This window comes from Sminthopsis crassicaudata, chromosome 3 (genome assembly GCF_048593235.1).
Source record: "Sminthopsis crassicaudata isolate SCR6 chromosome 3, ASM4859323v1, whole genome shotgun sequence".
Classification (NCBI taxonomy): domain Eukaryota; kingdom Metazoa; phylum Chordata; class Mammalia; order Dasyuromorphia; family Dasyuridae; genus Sminthopsis; species Sminthopsis crassicaudata.
Window position 1 is genome coordinate 179,661,005 of NC_133619.1, and position 15,323 is coordinate 179,676,327.

Below are 15,323 nucleotides of genomic sequence, written 5' to 3' on the forward strand. Positions count from 1 at the left end.
TACAGCCCCGCCCACTTTTCAATCTCTTAACTACCCCCCAGGTGAAAGCCTGGATTGCCTATGTCGGCCACACCCACCAGTGCCAAGATGTGCTGAGTCACCCCCGGGATCCAGGAAGATCCAATCTGGTTTTAAATTTTAAAGTTGCTGAGATTTCTCTTCTGAACTGCTGTATTATAAGCAGAGAAGAGCTAACAGCCTGTGCCAGATTCTTCTATCTCAGTGGATTCTCTGATCCCAGAGCCCTCCCCAGCGCGATCAGCGCAGTGTGCCACCACCCCACCGTCTGCACTGGCCTCTCTTCTTCCTCCCCTGGGAGCTGACCTTTCCTGTTCAAATTCCAGATTCTCTTCAGCTGGTAAGTCGTGCTTCCAGTCCTTGTGGATTCTATCAGTCCAGCGCTATTTCTGAGGCTGAGTAAATCTAGTTGGTTGTGAGGGAAGAAAGGAGCTTACACAGTCGCGGTGTATCTTCTCCACCATCTTGGCTCCACCCATGAACCAAGACCATTTTGTTTTCATCTTTATGTCTCCAAGGTCTAGTGTAATACATGACCCCTAGTAAGTATGTAATATATGTTTGCTCCTTGTTTAGTTGTGCTTTGCTGATTGAGTAGTCTAAGGAAGATGGGTGAGGTAGGCTACCAAATGAATGATATGGTCACAAAAGACACAGGGACCAGAAACTGGGGACATGAGTAGAAGCAGCCAGCGGGAAAGGGAGCTAAGCCCCCATATTGCTCTTGGGATGGAACCTACGTTTTGGCTGAAAAGCAAGAGGAGCTAGGGCCACAGTTAAGACCCCAGACAGCTTTATCAGGTAACTTTCATCATATAGAATTTGGAAAACACCCCATTGAACGCTGCAGATCTAGAATCCCCTTGTTAATTAGGCCAGAGTTGTCTGTACAAGACAAGATCTGTTTCAATCTAGCCTCTATTTTGCTGACCTGTTGCCTCAGTTTCTTTAACTGAGAGTGTGGATAATAGCACCTACCTCCCAGTGTTGTTGAGGAGAGAATATATGTAAAGTGCTTAGCACAGTGCTTGGTACATAGGAGTTTAATAAATGCTTGTTTCCTTAAGAAATATTGGTAAATTGGAAGTGATTCGAAGTGGAAAAATGGCAGAGCTACCACGGAAAAGCTCCAACAGTTCTTGCCCTCAAGGAGGTGGTTTTCTGTAGATGAGACCCTCCAAGCCCAAGCCCAGAAGTGGAAAGCCCAAGATGGAGGATGAGAAGGTGCTGTCAGAGAGCAATCCAGACCACCTTCTCTTCCACACCCTGGGAGGATTCCCAAGGCCAAACTAAGCACTAGCTCTGGAAGCCGGCTTGACTGGCTTGTCAAAGCCTTCTGGGGCCCTTCATCCAATGAAGGCTGCATTCTGCTTGGGAGTTAGTTTGGTTTCATTTTATTGCCAGGGCCTGTACATCAATTCACAAGAGGTATTGTTCCAGCTTTATCATTCAGTGCAAACATCTTTTGTGGCTAACCTGAGGTTTGCCACTATCTATGGAATCAAATCAGAAGGGGTTTTCCCATCTCCAATCTTGCTGGCTCCAGAGCACCCATTTGCTTTTCTAGCACTCTTACTATCCCCCTTCTTCATCCAGGGGATTTAGGTTCCCAACTTCTGAAGAAAGGTTAGATTTTCAGAAACAGAAATTTTACATTTCAGTCATATAGATTATAATGAGCACAAGTCAGGCAGAAGAAACTTCAAAGGGGGAATGGGGGGCTCTAGCACAAGCCTGTGGGGACACCAATTATTTTCTGGCTCAGCCTTCGCCTGGAGCTGAGGGGAAGCACCTGGATGCAAATCTCTAAGCCAGTCCCTTGTCATTCTGAATTGCCCTCCAGGTATGGAATGGCTGCTCTGCTCCTCCAGGAAGATCCAAAAGACTTCAGCAGGGCCACTTCCTAGCTTCTCTGGGACTTCTCTGGCTAGAACACAACAGACCTGCTGCTTGTTAACCCCCAATAGCTCTTTGCTCCCAGACTTTCAGACGGTCCCAAGCCTCTGATGGCAAAGGTCCTGGTTACAGTTGTTTCACAATCTCAAAGAAGAAGAAATCTGCCTCCCTCTCTTATTCCCAAACCCAGATAGGATATAGCCAGCTTTACCCATCAGCAGTATGGGCTAGCTGCAAATAAGGGAAAAATTTAATTTACCCAATAAGTTTGCCAACAAGTATTTCTTTAGATTAACGAGCTGGCAAATCTAATCACTAGATAGCACAGAAGAAACTGGGAAATATCACTAATCATGTGGAAGCTGAAAGAATGACAACTTGACACTTTTGGAAACAGAAAAAAACTTTTTTTTTTAAAAACCCCATCAAACTCCGCAACATCTGTCCCCTTCCCCCCACCAGTACAATAAACTCCAAAGTATAGATCAAAACTCCCCAACAACAATCAGCAACATCATCTGTCCCCTTCCCCCCACCAGTACAATAAACTCCAAAGTATAGATCAAAAATCCCCAACAACAATCTAAATCCCGTTTGAAGTAGATCTTCAAGGCCTGAAAACATGTGTTCAATATCGCCAGAATCTGGTCACTCTGGGTTCAGTATCTCCTTTGCTTCAGTATTGGCTTATAGGTTGCCTGAAAAGGTAAAATGTTACAGCATAAGTGAAAGATATGTGTCCTTTTAATATACTGGAAAAACCATCCATAAACTGCAATATTTTTTGGGGGGTGTTTGTATATTTTAATCCAGCTATTCATTCTCTTCTGCCTATAAATCTCGTTTCTACCTATAAATCTCTTTTCTGCTTATAAATCCCTTTTTTAATCTAAAAATCTCTTTTCTATTATAAATCACTTTATTATAAATCTCTTTTCTACCTATAAATTGCTTTTCTTCCTATAAATCTCTTTTCTACCTATAAACATTTCTACTACAAATCTATCTTTTCACTTATCTATCCATCATTATCTTTTTAACTATGCATCAAGTGTATCTATTCAATCTATTTGTGTATCCTATCTATCCCATCCATCCATCACCAGTTTTCTATGTATCTAGTCTATTGGTCTATTTGTCCACGCATCCATTCTCATATTCACATACTACTCCCTTTGCTGTCAGGATCCAACTGGGTTGTTGTGGCGAGATCATCACCTTTAAGTCAGAAAAGTTTGGGTGTTCTCCGGCGCGTCACAATGAGCATCACACAATGAGGTCTCCATGGCCAAGGTAAGCAAGGAAACTGCTCATCAGATGAGGATTGTGCCAGGCTTTATGCGGAGGTTTTCTTTTAAAAATATTTTTTAGGAAACCTTTTTATTTTAGAAAACATATGAAGGGGAAAGTTTTCAACACTGAGCCTTGTGAAACCTGCTGTTCCAACATTCCCCCTCCTTCCTTCCACCTCCTTCCCTAGATGACCGGTAATTACATGTTAAATATGTGAAAATATATGATAAATCCAATGTATATAAAAATATTTATGCAATTATCTTGCTTATGCAGAGATTTTCTTCCTACTTCTTTTTTTTGTTGAATAAGTAGTAAAAGCAATAGTAATAATACTAGGAATAGGAGTTACACTACTAGTAGTAGAAATAGTAGTAATAGTAATAGTAAAGTAATAGTAATAGTAATAGTAAAGTAATAGTAATAGTAATAGTAAAGGTAGTATTACAAATAATAGTAGTAGTGGTAGTAGAAGGAGTATTAATAGGAATAAGAGCAATGATAGTAGTAGTAGCAGGAGGAAGAGAACTAGAAGGAATGGGAGTAGTATGAATAGTAACAGTAATAAGAGTGGGAGTAATTGTAGTAGTTGGTGGAAGAGTAATAGTAGTAATCTTAAGAGTGATACTAATAGGAGTAGGAAGAGGAGTAATAGTAGAAGTAGTAGTAATAATAATAGGTGTAAGAGTACGAGTAATAATAGTAGTAGTAAGAATAGTATCTGACATTTACACAGTGCTTCACCATCTCCAAAGTAATATAGACCATGTTTTCTCTGATGCTACCCCTAAGGCTCAGAACCACCCTTATGGGAACAGCCAGACTCTCCCATCCTTGAGCCAGGGAGATGCATGTCCTGTTATTTAGGGTTCAGTACCTGTGTTCCAGGCTTCAGGGAAGAAACAAGATCTTTCACCATTTAGGCTTCCGATATCGTTACCCCACCAACCACAAAGAGGATCTGCAGTGGATGGTCACCGGGATGAGGTCGGCTCACCTGTAACATTCACCATAACAAGGATGGGGTCAGCCATCAGACAAGCATGTCAGGTTAATATATGACTCATTAATGATCAAATAAAGATCTTACGTTAGGACATAATGTTCGTAGATTTTCAGCTGTGGAATCAGAACTTTAGAACTAGAAATGTAGTCTCCTTGTGGTCGTGGAGCTCAAGTATCTCATTTAACATGTGAGGAAACTGACGCTCAGGGAGTTTAAGTGATAATAAAAAGTCATGCAGGTAAGAAATAATCAGCACAGCAAAATTCCACTTGTTTAATGTTACTTTATTACAGTGTCTTTCCCGTATCCCATCCCACCACCTTTTTTTTTTTTTTTTTTTTAAGAATTAATATGTTTAGCTATAGGTTAAAAGATTGAAGTATGGAAATATACACACACATATATGCACACACATACACACATATGTAATGAACACTTAGAGTTAACATGATAGTATAAACAGGATCTGTTTGACTCTTGTCTCTGCCTTTTACAACCTGTATGCGCTGGGACAATATACTAAATATACTTAACCACCCTGAGTCTCAGTAACTTTCTCTGTAAAATATGGAAGCAGAAACCCTGAAATATTCCCGCCAGCTCAAAATCCACGATGCTGTGACTCTACTTGAAACCAAATATTTCTCAAAGGCTTATTCTCGGTGGAGCAAAAATGATTGTACCATTCCCATTTTACAGATGAGGAAATTGAGGCAAACACAGATTAAGTGACTTGCCCAGAGTCCTACAGTTGGTGTTTGAAATCAGGTGCTGATTCAAGTGTGGTCCAACAGTGTTATCCACTGTACCAGCCAGCTGCCAATAATTTTAGAAAAGGTCTTCATCTATATGTAACTGAATTCAACAAGCATTTATGAAACCTCTAATATGAGCAAGTCATCTTGTTTCTGGGAACCAGGCATAGGATGATGAAAAAGAAAATAGTTTCTGAACTCAAAGAATCTGCTTTTGATTGTTTGTTTGTTTGTAAAGGTAGGCTCTCTATTTCCCAGATTATTTGTACTTCTAGTACATATAGGGTTAGTCAGCAACCTGGCCCTACCTTCAACCCCTTATTAACACTGACTGCAGGAGGGAAACTGAAGATAGATTATCTCTATATAGCTGCTTTACCTTCATGAACATGCTAAATCCCAGTTTATGTAGATCACTGAGGTCCGAAGACATGCCTTCAATATCACCAGCATCTGGTCACAAGTGGTTCAGTATCTCCTCTGCTTTAGCAGTGGCTTATAGGATGCCTGAAAAGGTAAAATGTTACAGCATAAGTGAAAGATATGTGTCCATTTGATCTACTGGAATAACCATCCACAAACTGGAATTTTTTGCGGGTGGGGGAAGAGGGAAGGAAAGAGAAGTCAAATATTTCCCAAGCCAGATAGAAAGCAACCATTTTAGCTTCTATAATATTGAAGAATAAAATATAATAGTTTAATACTGACCTGAAGGCAGTCTCAATCTTTGACAGGAGCACTTGGTATGATGCTGATGAGGACCAGAAAGGATCTCTTTTTCCAGTAATTTATTTACTGATTTACCTAACCCTCCATTGACTCAATCATTATCTATGTATATTTAATGCAGCTATTCATTCTCTTCTGCCTATAAACCCCTTTTCTACCTATAAATCTCTTGTCTAATTAAAAATCACTTTTTTTATCTAATAATCTGTTTTCTACTTATAAATCGCTTTAATTACTATAAATCTTTTCTACTTATAAATTGCTTTTCTTCCTATAAATCTCTTTTCTACCTATGAATCGCTTTTCTTCCTATAAATCTCTTTTCTGCCTATGAATCGCTTTTCTACTTATAAATCTCTTTTCTACCTATATATCACTTTTCTTCCTATAAATCTCTATTCTACCTATAAACTTTTCTACTATAAATCTATCTTTTCACTTATCTATTCATCATTATCTTTTTAACTATGCATCAAGTGTATCTATTCAGTCTATTTGTCTATACTATCTATCCCATCCATCCATCACCAGTTATCTATGTATCTAGTCTAATAGTCTATTTGTCCACTCATCCATTCTTCTATACACACATCCTACTCCCTTTGCTTTCAGGATCCAACTGGGTTGTTGTGGCGAGATCATCACCTTTAAGTCAGAAAACCTTGGGTGTTCTCAGGCATGTCACAGTGAACTAGAGCATGTCACAATGGGCATCACCCAATGAGGTCTCCATGGCTAAGGTAAGCAAGGCAACTGCTCATCAGATGAGGATTTTGCTCAGGCTGTATGCAGAGGTTTTCTTTTAAAAATATTTTTTAGGAAACCTTTTTATTTAAAAAACATATGAAATGGCAAGTTTTCAACACTGAGCCTTGCTAAACCTCCTGTTCCAACATTCCCCCTCCTTCCTTCCACCTCCTAGCCTGGGTGACCTGTAATTACATGTTAAATATGTGAAAATATATGATAAATCCAATGTATATAAAAATATTTATACAATTATCTTGCTTATGCAGAGATTTTCTTCCTACTTTTTTTTGTTGACATCATTTTCCGCAATAATATGTAAACTTTGAGGGCAAGACCATTTTTTTTAATTCATTTTTCCAAATTATCCCCCCCCTCCATTCTCTCCCCCCCCCGATGACAGGCAATCCCATACATTTTACATGTGTTACAATATACCCTAGATACAATATATGTGTGTAAATACCATTTTCTTGTTGCACATTAAGTATTAGATTCCGAAGGTATAAGTAACCTGGGTAGATAGACAGTAGTGCTAACCCTTTACATTCACTTCCCAGTGTTCCTTCTCTGGGTGTAGTTATTTCTGTCCATCATTGATCAACTGGAAGTGAGTTGGATCTTCTTGTTGAACATGTTGAACATTTCCACTTCCATCAGAATACATCCTCATACAGTATTGTTGTTGAAATGTACAGTGATCTTCTGGTTCTATTCATTTCATTCAGCAACAGTTGATTTAAGTCTCTCCAGGCCTCTCTGTATTCCTCCTGCTGGTCATTTCTTACAGAGCACTAATATTCCATAACCTTCATATACCACAATTTACCCAACCATTTTCCAATTGATGGACATCCATTCAACTTCCAGTTTCTAGCTACAACAAAAAGAGCTGCCACAAACATTTTGGCACATGCAGGTCCCTTTCCGCTCTTTAGTATTTCTTTGGGATATAATCCCAATAACAGCAATGCTGGGTCAAAGGGTATGCACAGTTTGATAACTTTTTGGGCATAGTTCCAAATTGCTCTCCAGAATGGCTGGATTCTTCCACAACTCCCCCAACAATGTATCAGTGTCCCAGTTTTCCCACAGCCCCTCCAACATTCATCATTATTTGCTCCTGTCATCTTAGCCAATCTGACAGGTGTGTAGTGGTATCTCAGAGTTGTCTTAATTTGCATTTCTCTGATCAGTAGTGATTTGGAACACTCTTTCATATGAGTGGAAATAGTTTCAATTTCATCATCTGAGAATTGTCTGTTCATATCCCTTGACCATTTATCAATTGGAGAATGGTTTGGTTTCCTATAAATCAGGGTCAGTTCTCTATATATTTTGGAAATGAGACTTTTGTCAGGACCTTTACTTTTAAAAATATTTTGCCAATTTGTTACTTCCATTCTAATCTTGTTTGCATTACTATTGTTTGTAGAGAAACTTTTTAGTTTGATGTAATCAAAATCTTCTATTTTGTGATCAATAATGATCTCTAGTTCTCCTCTGGTCATAAATTCCTTCCTCCTCCACAGGTCTGAGAGGTAGACTATTCTCTGTTCCTCTAATCTATTTATGATCTCATTCTTTATGCCTAAATCATGGACCCATTTTGATCATGGTGTTAAGTGTGGATCCATATCTAATTTCTGCCATACTAATTTCCAGTTTTCCCAACAGTTTTTTTCCGAATAATGAATTTTTGTCCCTAATGGTGGTATCTTTGGGTTTGTCAAAGATTAGATTGCTATAGATGTACCCTTTTTTGTCCTTTGTATCTAATCTGTTCCACTGATCTACCGTTCTATTTCTTAGCCAGTACCAAATGGTTTTGGTGACTGCTGCTATATAATATAGCTTTAGATCGGGTACACTTGGACCACCTTCCTCTGACTTTTTTTTCATTAGTTCCCTTGCATATTCTTCCAAAAGGATTTTGTTGTTATTTTTTCTAGATCATTAAAATAGTTTCTTGGGAGTCTGATTGGTATAGCACTAAATAAATAGATTAGTTTGGGGAGTATTGTCATCTTTATTATATTCGCTCGGCCTACCCAAGAGCACTGAATGTCTTTCCAATTATTTAAATCTGACTATTTTTGTGGCAAGTGTTTTGTAATTTTTCTCATATAATTCCTGACTATTCTTTGGTAAATGGATTCCCAAATACTTTGTACTCTCAACATTTGTTTGGAATGGAATTTCTCTTTGTATCTCTTCCTGTTGCATTTTGTTGGTGATATATAAGAATGCTGAGGATTTATGTGGATTTATTTTGTATCCTGCCACTTTGCTAAAATTCTGAATTCTCTCTAATAGCTTTTTAGCAGAGTCTTTGGGGTTCTCTAAGTATACCATCATGTCATCTGCAAAGAGTGATAGTTTGATTTCCTCATTTCCTACTCTAATTCCTTGAATCTCTCTTGGCTCTTATTGCCGAGGCTAGCGTTTCTAGTACTATATTGAATAGTAATGGTGATAGTGGGCAACCTTGTTTCACTCCTGATCTTACAGGGAAAGGTTGCAGTTTATTTCTATTGCATATTATGCTTACTGAAGGTCTTAAATATATGCTCCTGATTATTCTAAGGAAGAATCCATTTATTCCTATACTCTCAAGAGTTTTTAGTAGGAATGGATGTTGGATTTTGTCAAATGCTTTTTCTGCATCTATTGAGATGATCATATGGTTTTTATTAATTTGATTATTAATATGGTCAATTATACTAATAGTTTTCCTAATATTAAACCAGCCCTGCATTCCTGGTATGAATCCTACTTGATCATAGTATATTATCCTGGGGATGATTTTCTGAAGTCTTTTTGCTAATATCTTATTTAAGATTTTAGCATCAATATTCATTAAGGAAATTGGTCTATAATTTTCTTTCTCAGTTTTCAATCGACCTGGTTTAGGTATCAGTACCATGTCTGTGTCATAAAAGGAGTTTGGCAGGACTCCTTCATTCCCTATTTTTTCAAATAGTTTATATAGCATTGGGGCAAATTGTTCTTTAAATGTTTGGTAGAATTCACATGTAAATCCATCTGGTCCTGGGGATTTTTCCTGGGGAGTTGATTAATACCTTGGTCTATTTTTTTTTCTAAAATGGGACTATTTAAGCAATTTATTTCCTCCTCTGTTAATCTAAGAAGCCTATATTTTTGGAGGAAGTCATCCATTTCACTTAAGTTATCAAATTTATTGGCATAAAGTTGGGTAAAGTAACACATTATTTCCCTAATTTCCTCTTCATTGGTGGAAAGGTCCCCCTTTTCATTTGTAAGACTAACAATTTGATTTTCCTCTTTCTTTTTTCTGATCAGATTTACCAAAGGTTTATCTATTTTATTGGCTTTTTCATAAAACCAACTCTTGGTTTTATTTATTAATTCAATAGTTTTTTACTTTCAATATTATTGATTTCTCCTTTTAATTTTTGTATTTCAAGTTTAATTTTTGGTTGGGGGTTTTTTATTTGGTCTTTTTCTGGCCTTTTAAGTTGCAAGCCCAATTCGTTAATCTTCTCTTTCTCTATTTTCTTCATAGAAGCCTCTAAAGATATAAAATTTCCCCTTATTACTGCTTTAGCTGCATCCCACAGATTTTGGTATGATGTCTCATCATTGTCATTATCTTGGGTGAAATTATTGTTTCTATAATTTGCTCTTTCACCCAGTCATTCTTTAAGATGAGATTATTCAGTTTCCAATTACTTTTTGGTCTATTTATCCCTAACTTTTTACTGAATGTAGCTTTTATTGCATTGTGGTCTGAGAAGAAGGCATTTATTATTTCTGCCTTCCTACATTGAATTTTGAGATCTTTATGTCCTATTACATGGTCAATTTTTGTATAGGATCCATGAACTGCTGAGAAGAAAGTATATTCCTTTCTATTGCCATTCAGTTTTCTCCAAAGATCTATCATACCTAGTTTTTCTAATGTTCTCTTTACTTTTTTAATTTCTTTCTTGTTTGTTTTGTGGTTTGATTTGTCTAAATCTGAGAGTGCAAGGAGGAGATCTCCCACTATTATAGTTTTACTGTCTATTTCTTCTTGCAACTCTCTTAACTTTTCCTTTAGAAAGTTAGATGCTATACCACTTGGTGCATATATGTTTAGTATCGATATGGCTTCATTATTTATGCTACCTTTCAGCAAGATATAGTTTCCTTCCTTATAACTTTTAATTAGATCATCTTCGGCTTTTGCTTGATCTGAGATAAGGATATCTACCCCTGCTTTTTTGGCTTTACCTGAAGCGTAATAGATTCTGCTCCAACCTTTTACCTTTACTCTCTCTATATATATATCTCCCTGATTTAAGTGTGTTTCCTGTAAACAACATATTGTAGGGTTCTGATTTTTGATCCAGTCTGCTATCCGTCTCCATTTGATGGGAGCATTCATCCCATTCACATTTACAGTTAAAATTACTAATTCTGTATTACCTGCCATCATATTATCCCCAGATTATGCCTTTTCCCTTGACCCCCCTGAACCCCTTCCCCGATATTTAATTTATAGACCCCCCTTGTGACACGCAGCCCTCCCTTTTTTGTGTGTCCCTCCCCCCTCCCTCCACATCCCTTCCCTTATTCTCCTTTTCCTTTTCCTTTTTCCTCTCCCCCCTTTTAATGAGGTGAGAGAGAATTCTCTGAAAAACAAATATGACAATTATTTACTCTTTGAGTCTCTTCTGATGAGAGTAAGATTTACACAATGATTCTCCCCCTCTCTAAATTCCCTCAGATATGGTGTATTTTCTATGCCTCTTCCTGGGATGTAGTTTCCCTCTTTTTATTACACCCAACCCTTTTTCTGATAATACCCCCTTCCTTTTACTACACCCCCTCCTTTTTTTTTTCTTTTATATCAGTAAAATCAAATTATCCATGTGTACTTTCTATATACCCACAACAGAGATATAGTTCTCAAGGGTTCTGTGTACCTTTTTCTGTTTCTCTTCAGTCTTGTGGATATAGATCAAATTTTTTGTTTAAGTCTGGTTTTTTTCTTAGAAACATATGGAATTCCTCTATTGCATTGAATGACCATCTTCTTCCATGGAAAAAGATGCTAAACTTAGCTGGGTAGTTTATTCATGGTTGCAATCCTTGATCTTTTGCCTTTCGGAATATCAGGTTCCAGGCCCTTCTATCTTTTAATGTGGAGGCAGCCAGATCTTGTGTGATCCTTATTGTGGCCCCTTGGTATTTAAATTGTTTTTTTCTAGCTGCTTGCAGGATTTTCTCCTTTGTGTGCTAATTCTGCAGCTTAGGCACAATATTCCGTGGTGTTCTTTTTTAGGGTCTATTTCAGAAGGAGTTCGATGAATTCTTACAACATCTACTTTCCCCTCTGTTTCTATTATCTCTGGACAGTTCTCTTTAATAATTTCCTGTAAAATAGAATCTAGGATCTTATTTTGGTCATAGTTTTTGGGAAGTCCAATGATCCGCAGATTATCTCTCCTAGATCTATTTTCCAGGTCTATAGAATTTCCCAGTAAGTATTTGACGTTATTCTCCAGCTTTTCATTTTTTTTTTTTTGTTTTGTTTGACTGATTCTTGGGTTCTCAGTGAATCATTCATTTCTATTTGTTCCATCCTGAATTTTAAGGAGTTATTTTCTTCATTCACAGTTTTTACTTCTTTTTGTAAATGCCCAATTTCGTTTTTAAATGAGTTATTTTTGCTCTATTGATTTTTTTTTCCATTTCCCTAATTTTTTTTTTTGAGAATTATTTTCTTCTTCCAATTCAGAAATCCTATTTTCTTGGGACTCTTTTATGTTCTCCAATTCAGAAATACTATTTTCTTGAGATTTTTTTATCTTCTCCAGTTCAGAAATCCTACTTTCCTGTTTTTTTTTTTTACCTTTTCTAATTCACTAATTTTGTTTCCCTGCATCTCCTGTGAATTCTTTATTTTTTCCAACCCCAATTTCACAACGTTGTTATTCTCTTTCCTTTCCCCATTTTTCTTCAAACTCTCTTAACTTTTTAATAGTCTCTTCAAGGAGAGAGTTATGTGATGGGGGGCAGGAATTATTCCCCTTTAGGTTGTTATCTGCTGACTCTCTGCTGTTAACTTCCTTGGGGTTGGATACCTGCTCTTTCTCTGTGTAGAAGGAATCTATATTTTTGGGGGGCTTTTTGCTCATACTTAAAAAATCTTTTCGGGTCTGTCCCTGGGGTAGGAAATTATTTCTTTCTTTCTTTACCACTTCTTCCCAGACTTGATGGATGCAGCGGCCCCTGCGCCTGAGCTAAGAGAGAGCTCTGGGAGAGAGTTCCCCACCCCCTCCCTGGAAGTGCCTCAGAGGCGATCAGCAGTGCTGTGCTTTGAGGGCACTGTGTTCTAGTGGCTTCCCTGATGTTTGAGACTGTACAGTAAAGGCGACTCAAAGCCTAGCCTATGTGTCCGGGTGAGACGTGGATGTCTGCAGCAGGTGACCTGAAAAGCCCCTGCGCTCACACTGGAAGTGTCTGCCAGAAACCGCGGTCCCTAGTTCAAAGGTTCTGCTTCTCTGGGACTTCCATTCCACAGCCTCTAGCCAAGCCAGGCAATATGAGTTACAGCCCCGCCCACTTTTCAATCTCTTAACTACCCCCCAGGTGAAAGCCTGGATTGCCTATGTCGGCCACACCCACCAGTGCCAAGATGTGCTGAGTCACCCCCGGGATCCAGGAAGATCCAATCTGGTTTTAAATTTTAAAGTTGCTGAGATTTCTCTTCTGAACTGCTGTATTATAAGCAGAGAAGAGCTAACAGCCTGTGCCAGATTCTTCTATCTCAGTGGATTCTCTGATCCCAGAGCCCTCCCCAGCGCGATCAGCGCAGTGTGCCACCACCCCACCGTCTGCACTGGCCTCTCTTCTTCCTCCCCTGGGAGCTGACCTTTCCTGTTCAAATTCCAGATTCTCTTCAGCTGGTAAGTCGTGCTTCCAGTCCTTGTGGATTCTATCAGTCCAGCGCTATTTCTGAGGCTGAGTAAATCTAGTTGGTTGTGAGGGAAGAAAGGAGCTTACACAGTCGCGGTGTATCTTCTCCACCATCTTGGCTCCACCCATGAACCAAGACCATTTTGTTTTCATCTTTATGTCTCCAAGGTCTAGTGTAATACATGACCCCTAGTAAGTATGTAATATATGTTTGCTCCTTGTTTAGTTGTGCTTTGCTGATTGAGTAGTCTAAGGAAGATGGGTGAGGTAGGCTACCAAATGAATGATATGGTCACAAAAGACACAGGGACCAGAAACTGGGGACATGAGTAGAAGCAGCCAGCGGGAAAGGGAGCTAAGCCCCCATATTGCTCTTGGGATGGAACCTACGTTTTGGCTGAAAAGCAAGAGGAGCTAGGGCCACAGTTAAGACCCCAGACAGCTTTATCAGGTAACTTTCATCATATAGAATTTGGAAAACACCCCATTGAACGCTGCAGATCTAGAATCCCCTTGTTAATTAGGCCAGAGTTGTCTGTACAAGACAAGATCTGTTTCAATCTAGCCTCTATTTTGCTGACCTGTTGCCTCAGTTTCTTTAACTGAGAGTGTGGATAATAGCACCTACCTCCCAGTGTTGTTGAGGAGAGAATATATGTAAAGTGCTTAGCACAGTGCTTGGTACATAGGAGTTTAATAAATGCTTGTTTCCTTAAGAAATATTGGTAAATTGGAAGTGATTCGAAGTGGAAAAATGGCAGAGCTACCACGGAAAAGCTCCAACAGTTCTTGCCCTCAAGGAGGTGGTTTTCTGTAGATGAGACCGTCCAAGCCCAAGCCCAGAAGTGGAAAGCCCAAGATGGAGGATGAGAAGGTGCTGTCAGAGAGCAATCCAGACCACCTTCTCTTCCACACCCTGGGAGGATTCCCAAGGCCAAACTAAGCACTAGCTCTGGAAGCCGGCTTGACTGGCTTGTCAAAGCCTTCTGGGGCCCTTCATCCAATGAAGGCTGCATTCTGCTTGGGAGTTAGTTTGGTTTCATTTTATTGCCAGGGCCTGTACATCAATTCACAAGAGGTATTGTTCCAGCTTTATCATTCAGTGCAAACATCTTTTGTGGCTAACCTGAGGTTTGCCACTATCTATGGAATCAAATCAGAAGGGGTTTTCCCATCTCCAATCTTGCTGGCTCCAGAGCACCCATTTGCTTTTCTAGCACTCTTACTATCCCCCTTCTTCATCCAGGGGATTTAGGTTCCCAACTTCTGAAGAAAGGTTAGATTTTCAGAAACAGAAATTTTACATTTCAGTCATATAGATTATAATGAGCACAAGTCAGGCAGAAGAAACTTCAAAGGGGGAATGGGGGGCTCTAGCACAAGCCTGTGGGGACACCAATTATTTTCTGGCTCAGCCTTCGCCTGGAGCTGAGGGGAAGCACCTGGATGCAAATCTCTAAGCCAGTCCCTTGTCATTCTGAATTGCCCTCCAGGTATGGAATGGCTGCTCTGCTCCTCCAGGAAGATCCAAAAGACTTCAGCAGGGCCACTTCCTAGCTTCTCTGGGACTTCTCTGGCTAGAACACAACAGACCTGCTGCTTGTTAACCCCCAATAGCTCTTTGCTCCCAGACTTTCAGACGGTCCCAAGCCTCTGATGGCAAAGGTCCTGGTTACAGTTGTTTCACAATCTCAAAGAAGAAGAAATCTGCCTCCCTCTCTTATTCCCAAACCCAGATAGGATATAGCCAGCTTTACCCATCAGCAGTATGGGCTAGCTACAAATAAGGGAAAAATTTAATTTACCCAATAAGTTTGCCAACAAGTATTTCTTTAGATTAACGAGCTGGCAAATCTAATCACTAGATAGCACAGAAGAAACTGGGAAATATCACTAATCATGTGGAAGCTGAAAGAATGACAACTTGACAC

The 15,323-nt window shown here is 39.0% G+C and overlaps 1 long non-coding RNA gene across 1 annotated transcript; it reads right to left on the bottom strand.

Moving 5' to 3' along the window:
- Positions 1–2,299: 2,299 nt before the first annotated feature.
- On the bottom strand, positions 2,300–6,361 carry LOC141560885 (uncharacterized). The gene is made up of 4 exons (XR_012487866.1): positions 5,677–6,361; positions 5,348–5,475; positions 4,085–4,204; positions 2,300–2,612 (listed from the first exon to the last, which is right to left on the bottom strand). It is a non-coding gene; the product is annotated as an uncharacterized LOC141560885 (long non-coding RNA).
- Between the last annotated feature and the right edge of the window lie 8,962 nt (positions 6,362–15,323).